The sequence below is a fragment of the Alligator sinensis genome, unplaced genomic scaffold (assembly GCF_000455745.1).
Source record: "Alligator sinensis unplaced genomic scaffold, ASM45574v1 scaffold1490_1, whole genome shotgun sequence".
NCBI lineage: Eukaryota > Metazoa > Chordata > Crocodylia > Alligatoridae > Alligator > Alligator sinensis.
Genome location: NW_005843447.1, coordinates 30,151 through 36,773, shown reverse-complemented (window position 1 = coordinate 36,773; position 6,623 = coordinate 30,151). Strand labels below are relative to the sequence as shown.

The window sequence follows — 6,623 nt, the reverse complement described above, 5'->3', positions numbered from 1 at the left end:
TCCCCTCCCCCCGACAAGCCTAGTTTAAAGTCTCCTCTGGACTCTCTCAAGCTTCTCCACATCCTTCTTGTATTGTAGAGCCCAGAACTGGATGCACTACTCCAGCTGTGGCCTCACCAAGGCTAAGTATGGTGGGAGGATGACATTTTGGAATTTACTTGGGAAGCATCTATGGATGCAATCCAGAGATTGGCTTGCTTTACCAGCTGCAACATAGCATTGGTGGCTCATGTTCATCTCGTGGTCAAACATGACCCCCAAGTCTCTTTTGGTCATGGTGCTAGTGAGCGTTGCACTGCCAACCCTATAAGCGTGCTGCAGGATTTTTCCCCACCGCCCAAGTTGGAGCACCCTGCATTTGTCGGTACTGAATGTCATCAGATTTGTATCTGCCCACTCTTTAAGGCTATCCAAGTCAGCCTGAATCATCAGCGTATCCTCAGGTGTGGACGCTCTACCCCAAAGTTTAGCGTCTTTGGCAAAGTTGCCAAGTCCACTTCTGATACCAGTTATCCACATTATTGATAAATATGTTAAAGAGAACAGGTCCAAGGACGGAGCCATGGGGGACCTCCACTGGTCACAGAGCACCATAATGATTCACTTCCATTGACTACCACTCTCTGGGTCTGGCATCGGAGCCAATTCCCCAGCCATCGGACTGTTATGCCTTGGGGTTGCCTGGGTTCGGCTGACTAAGGGAGACCACTTTTTGCACTTCAGACTGCAGGAAGCACCCCAAGTTCTTGTAGTGGGTCAAGTACCCTCAAGGACTACTAGGCCTGTGTTTCCCATAGGGTACAGGTCCAAGAACAGTCCAGACTCTGGGTGGTGGCGGCATTACCCCCAGGCTTGCAGGCATGCTCCAGGAAAGGGGTCAGAAGGACATGAGGCACTCCCAGGGAGGCACTCAGAGCCTGGAAGGTGGTCGGGCTCAGTGAGGTGGGTGACTCGATACAGGAGCACCCTCTACTGGCCTGTCACAGCCTTTTCCAGGGTTTTACTACCCTCCTAGGGAGAAAATACTGCTAATATTTAACCTAAACTTCTCTTGCTACAACTTGCGACCATTGCTCCTTGTTCTGGCATCTGCCACCACTGAGAACAGTCCAGCTCCATCCTCTCTTGAACCCTCCTGCAGGTAGTTGAAGGCTGCTATAATATCCCCCCTCAGACAGGAGGATTGGGTGAAGCTCTTCCCACACTCGGAGCACCAGTATGGTTTCTCCCCCATATGGATGAGGTGGTCTTTGATTAGGTCAGAGTGCTGAGTGAAGCTCTTTGGACACACCAGGCCGTGATGTGGTTTCTCCCCTGTGTGGATACACTGGTGCTGAGACAGACTAAAGTACGGAGTGAAGCTCTTCCCACACTCTGAGCACTGGTAGGCTTCTCTCGTGTGCATGCACCAGTGCCTCGCCAGGTTGGAGAGCTGCCTGCATCTCTTCCCAGTGGGTGAAGTGGTGCTGCGCACACTCGTGCTGGGACAGGTCTTGCAAGCAGATGAAGTTCTTTGGGGTGTGTGGGGAAAAAAAGGGTGAATTTCTTGCCATTCTTGACACAGCTGTGCCTGATGCTTCCCCCACTGCACGTATAGGTGCTTGACCAGGTCTGTGTATTAAAGCTCTTCGCCCATTTGGTGAAGCAGTGGGGTAGCTCTCCAGAATGGATCTGGCAGTGAGCAACCAGACCAGAGGCAGGTGAAGCTCTTCCCACATTTGGTGCATACATGGGACTTCTCCCCAGTCTACCTTATCTTGTGCACAGACAGGAGTGATGGGCACGTAAAGGTTTTCCTGACCTTCAGGTAGGGGTGAGCTCTGCCCCTGTGCTTGGCAGTGAGCTCTGGCTTACCTCTGAGGCCCTTCCCACTGCCTTTGCTTGGATGCAGTGCATCTTTCCAGTGGCTCTTAAGGTCTCACAGCTCTGCAAATTCTTCCCTGTACCCAGGGCTCTTTCTAGGTTCTGCCCCTTCTCCACCCTCACACCCAAGTGGAGATGGTACCTGGTTCATTGCTAGACTCTCCTTCTGTGTTTGAGGCCTCCCCCGACTCTCGTGGCATGGCTCCTTCTCAGGTCTCAGGGAGTCCATCTCACCCAAACTCCCTGGGGAAGTCTGCGCTGGCTCCAGGTCTGCAGACCCTTCCACAGGAGGCTGCTCCTCAGCTCTGCTCAGTGGCCAGGCACCTCCTGCGTGGGGAACAGAAACTCCAGATTAGTCCCTACCCTGCTGGCAAAGGGCAAACACTGCTACTCCTTCTGTTGGGATGGGCCTCAGAGCAGGCCTGGACCATGGCATTGTGTTCCCTCAAGAAAACAAGGTCTTCCTGCCAAAACCTGAAGTGCTGGGGGTGAGGGTGGGGCAAGTCCCTGTGCTGGGCTACTATTCCCAACTCAGTGCAGATCAGACCCAGACTCTCAGAGTTTTGGCCCCAGCTGTCCATACCATCACCTCAGGCCCTGTTGAGACAAGTACATGTGGGACATGTGCATTAGGGCAGTGTCTGAATAGCTTCATGCTCTAGTGGGCTGAGGATGAGGGGAGGACGTAGAGCTGTGGCACTCTTTTCTGAGACAAAGAGGGCTGTGCTTCCTGCTTGCTTCCAGGGAAAGCTCTTGTGCAGGGGATGCACCCAGGCAGCTCTTGTCTGCTGACCAATCCCAGATGGCATCCATGACACAGGACTCTTCAAGGGGTCTAAGGCCTCAGCGTGAACCAAAACCAGGACTCTGTGCTGAGTCTCAGGATTCATGACTGTAACAGGGGGCCTGCTTGGGACTATTCTCAGAGTGTCCCGCCCACCTCTTCCTGGGCCAACCACCCGCATTCTTGCCCACCACGCCTTGTTGTTATAATTAATTAGTTGATGTTAATAAGCGGGAGGCTGCCCATTTCCTGCCCCAATGCCAGGGGGTGCTATCTGGGGCTACTTTCCTCGCCTACACCACAGCCCAAGTCTCACAGATGGCATCACAATGTTCCTTTAATCACCAGCCCCCACACCGAGCCCCAGAATCCTCCAATTGAACCCCATCTGGATTCCCCCCTTTCAGGCAGCCTCTTCTGCCATCATACCAGGCAGCATAGCTCCCCAAGCTGGTTCCCCTTTGAGTGTGGTCCCCTCACTGAGACCTTCAGCTCATCTAGTCCTGGCCCACCTCTAGGCCGGTCGGGACCCCAGGCCCTCAGCTCTTGGGCATCCCTTGCGGTGGGCCCCTGGCCCTTCGACCCTTCCGGTCCTGACCCCAGCATGGACCAGTCAGGGGAAACTCAGACAGGCCTGAGTCTATGGCCCTTTCCTCATTCTCTGAGGGCCCACTCTCTGAGCCCTCCAAACAAAGGGGTCACCTACCTGGTCATGGGAGCTAGGGGTTAAGGTGCCCCGACCCGCCTTTCACTGGGGAGGTCACTGGCCTGGCATTTCCTGGGGGCTCCTGCGCCACTGAGAGCCCCATCAGGCCACCCACTCCAGGGAGCATGTAGTTTTAGGTCGTTCCCAGGACCAGGAGCCTCCAAACCATCCCCTACAGCTCCTCCCTTACCTCCAGATGATATCAGCAGCCCTCCAGACAGGCAATGTTGTTGCCCTGGCCTCTCACAGCAAAACTGCCATGTTTATATGGGCAGCCTCAGATCCCAAAATGGCTGCCCTAAGTCTCCACCGTGTCACTGCCACCTCCAAGTTGCCCAGCGGGGCAGAGGTGGCAGCACAAAGCAGACACAGGCTGCCCTACATGGGCTCTGGGAGGATGCCCCAGGAAGTGCTGGCAGTGGGAGGGGTCGCTTGTACTCCACCCTGAGCAGCAGTTTCTCTCCCGTGCTGCTGCTGCTGAGCGAGGGCCCAGCAATGGCTCTGAGCCCGCCCCTCCAGGCTGAGCAGCAGCAGCTGTGCCAGGAAGAAACTGGTGCTCTTTGCAGGGTAAAATTGGCTCCAGCCCCTCACCACCACTGGGCAGCAACTGGTGCGTCCTGTGTGGCAGGGGTCACCGTGCAGAGCAGCTGCAGGGAAGCCCAGAGGTGGTGGTGACTGAATCATAGGGGAGCCTGGAACAGTGCGGGCAGCCACACAAAAAATTGCCCGGTAGTGGCAAGGGGGAGGAGACACTTCCCCCACCCTCACCCCCCGCTGCAACAAGCAACAGTTTCTGCCTGGCTGCTACTGCTCAGCCTGGAGGGGTGAGTCCAGAGCTGGCACATGGTGCGCGGGGTCAGGGCTGCAGGTGCTGGTCCCTCCTGCTACCGTGGGGCTGGGGGCAGTGGTGGTGGCAGCCAGAAGGAGCTGCCCTAGCCATGATGCATGCCCAGGGGCAGTTGAATGTGCTAAAGCTGTGAGGAGCAGGCGCTGGCCACGCTGGGGTTGTACGCTGTTGGCAATGGTGGGGGAGGTGCAGTGGGGCATGCGGGATCTGGGATGTTGCAGGGCAGGGGCTGACCGGCTCAGTTGGGTTCATGAAGGGGCTTCCATGCACACCTGACATATCCTCAAACTTCCCCCACAAACCCCATAACCACACCATTCTCCACAAATCCCACACGTAACCACACCCTCCCTTACTGCTGCTGCTCAGCCTCAAGGGGTGAGCCCGGAGCTGGCACATGGTGCACGGGGTTGGGGCTGCAAGTGGTGGTCCCCGCTGTTACCGTGGAGCTGGGGGCAGCAGTGGTGGCAACGAGAAGAATCTGTCCTAGCCATGCTGCACATCCACGGGTGGTTAAACACCCCAAGTCCGGGAGGAGCAGGCGCGGGCCATGATGGGGCTGTGCGCTGTGGGCTGTGGCAGGGAACGAGCCACAGGTATACAGGCTCTGGGCTGTTGCAGGGCAGGGGTGGAGACAGGGGCTGCCATGCACACCCCACATACCCAAATTGATCTGCCCTCCCACACCCCTTCCCCCCCCCCTGCCCTTCCACCACAACAGACTTATCACCTGCACACCACTTTCCAAGCTGCCGTGCTGTGCTCCTCACTGTGGCTGCACGCACACACGGACACTGATCAGCCAGCTTATTATCCACATTCCATTTCTGATATTATCAATTTCCCGTATATCAGTGCTGTTCTGATATTGGACCGATGTATCGGTGCACCTCTAATCCTCCTCCACATCCCACCACAATATACAAGAGTAAGACTGCATTTTAGGCTATTATGCAATCATTTCTATACATACAGCACAAATGCACACAAATCAGGACAAAAATATTTTTTTTTTAAATAAAATTAAAATATATTACTACAGATGTTTGATTTTCAGTATATAATGTCTTTTTTTCCCTGGTTCCAAGATGGTAAATCCCCTTGCCAAAAGGAGTACTTCTGGGGGCAAGGGGAAGGTATCAAAAGTTTGGAGGCTAGGACGGGATATCCAGTCCCAAGATGGGAACCTAGGGACGGGTGCACCCTGGCAACCCTTGACAGCTCACCAAAATTTGTTAAGCAACATTCAGCTGAAATAATTGCCCGCCCCTGCATTACAGCATAATATACTGTGTCTGAGGTCAGCACCCTGGAAGGACAGCACAGGGCAGGCCTGCAGTTTCCAGGTTTCACTGGGACTCAGGCCATGAAGCTTTACTGAGAGCAGAGTCAGGTCGAGAGAAGAACACCCATAACTCACCTGGCAGCAGGTCCTCCCATCTTGAGATTTCCCCACGGTCCTCATCATCATAGGTCCAGAGCTCCACCTGTCCTTGCTGGATGCTGCAGATTTTAAGTCAGGTGTGGGACCTCAATATCCTGTGTGGGCAGTGGTTAAAGAGCATTTGTGACTGGGTACTGGATGCAGAATCCAACTGGGATTTGGGGACTGGATCCAGTGAAATCAAAGTCTCTACTAGGGCCTTGATGGACAAAGAAGGATGGGCATTTAAGAAGAGAAGGCACTGCAGGGAGAAGCCTTCAAGAGATAACAGTCCTTGTCACCCAGGAGATGAGGAGTGGTCACAGGGGGAAAGCAAGACCCAAAGCTTTACCCAGGGAAACGAGGACTTGGTGATTCTTCAGCATCTGCTCCTGGTAAAGCACCTTGTCTTCATCGTCCAGCAGCTCCCACTCCTCCCGTGTGAAATACACAGCCACGTCCTCAAACACCTCCCGGAGCTGCAGGCACAAGCATTGCACCATCAGTGTCTCCTCTTCTGACATGTGGCGTGGATGCAGCCGCGGATACAGGAGTTCAGGTGCTGGCTTTAGCCCAGCTCATCCTGCTCTTTTTGCTCGGTCCTTTTTGGCAGCCTGGGCAGCACTTCCAGAGGCAGTTTTAAAAAGAAACTACAGCTGTAGGGGGGATTCCAAAGTGACATGGATTTCCCAAGCACTTGGAAGGGGTCCCCCCCCAAGAGCAAAATCAGGAGGCTTATATACTACTTAACAGTCTCTTACAACTCACGTGATCATATAGTGAAATTAGCTAGAAAAGCAGCTATAACATTACTTCATTACTTCTTTGCTGTAATCAGGATGGGAACTGATGGGGGAGGCAAGGTTAGTTCACAAACCTCCTTCTTGCGCCTGGAAATCAGAGTTGTACATAATTTTTGCTATCTTCAAGGCCGCGGTGAGTTACAAACAACAAACACTTTCCCTTATCTGTTCTACTGTACAGAGCCAGCAACTCTCCA

At 54.1% G+C, this 6,623-nt stretch overlaps 1 long non-coding RNA gene across 1 annotated transcript in view; it reads right to left on the bottom strand.

The window, feature by feature from the left end:
• LOC102379169 overlaps window positions 1–6,131 on the bottom strand; it is a 23,084-nt gene extending 16,953 nt beyond the window's left edge. Inside the window, exons 1-2 of the long non-coding RNA XR_325492.3 lie at window positions 5,621–6,131; window positions 2,006–2,190 (exon numbers count right to left, since the gene is read on the bottom strand). This is a non-coding gene — a long non-coding RNA (uncharacterized LOC102379169). The remainder of the gene's footprint in view (window positions 1–2,005; window positions 2,191–5,620) is intronic.
• Window positions 6,132–6,623: the final 492 nt, after the last annotated feature.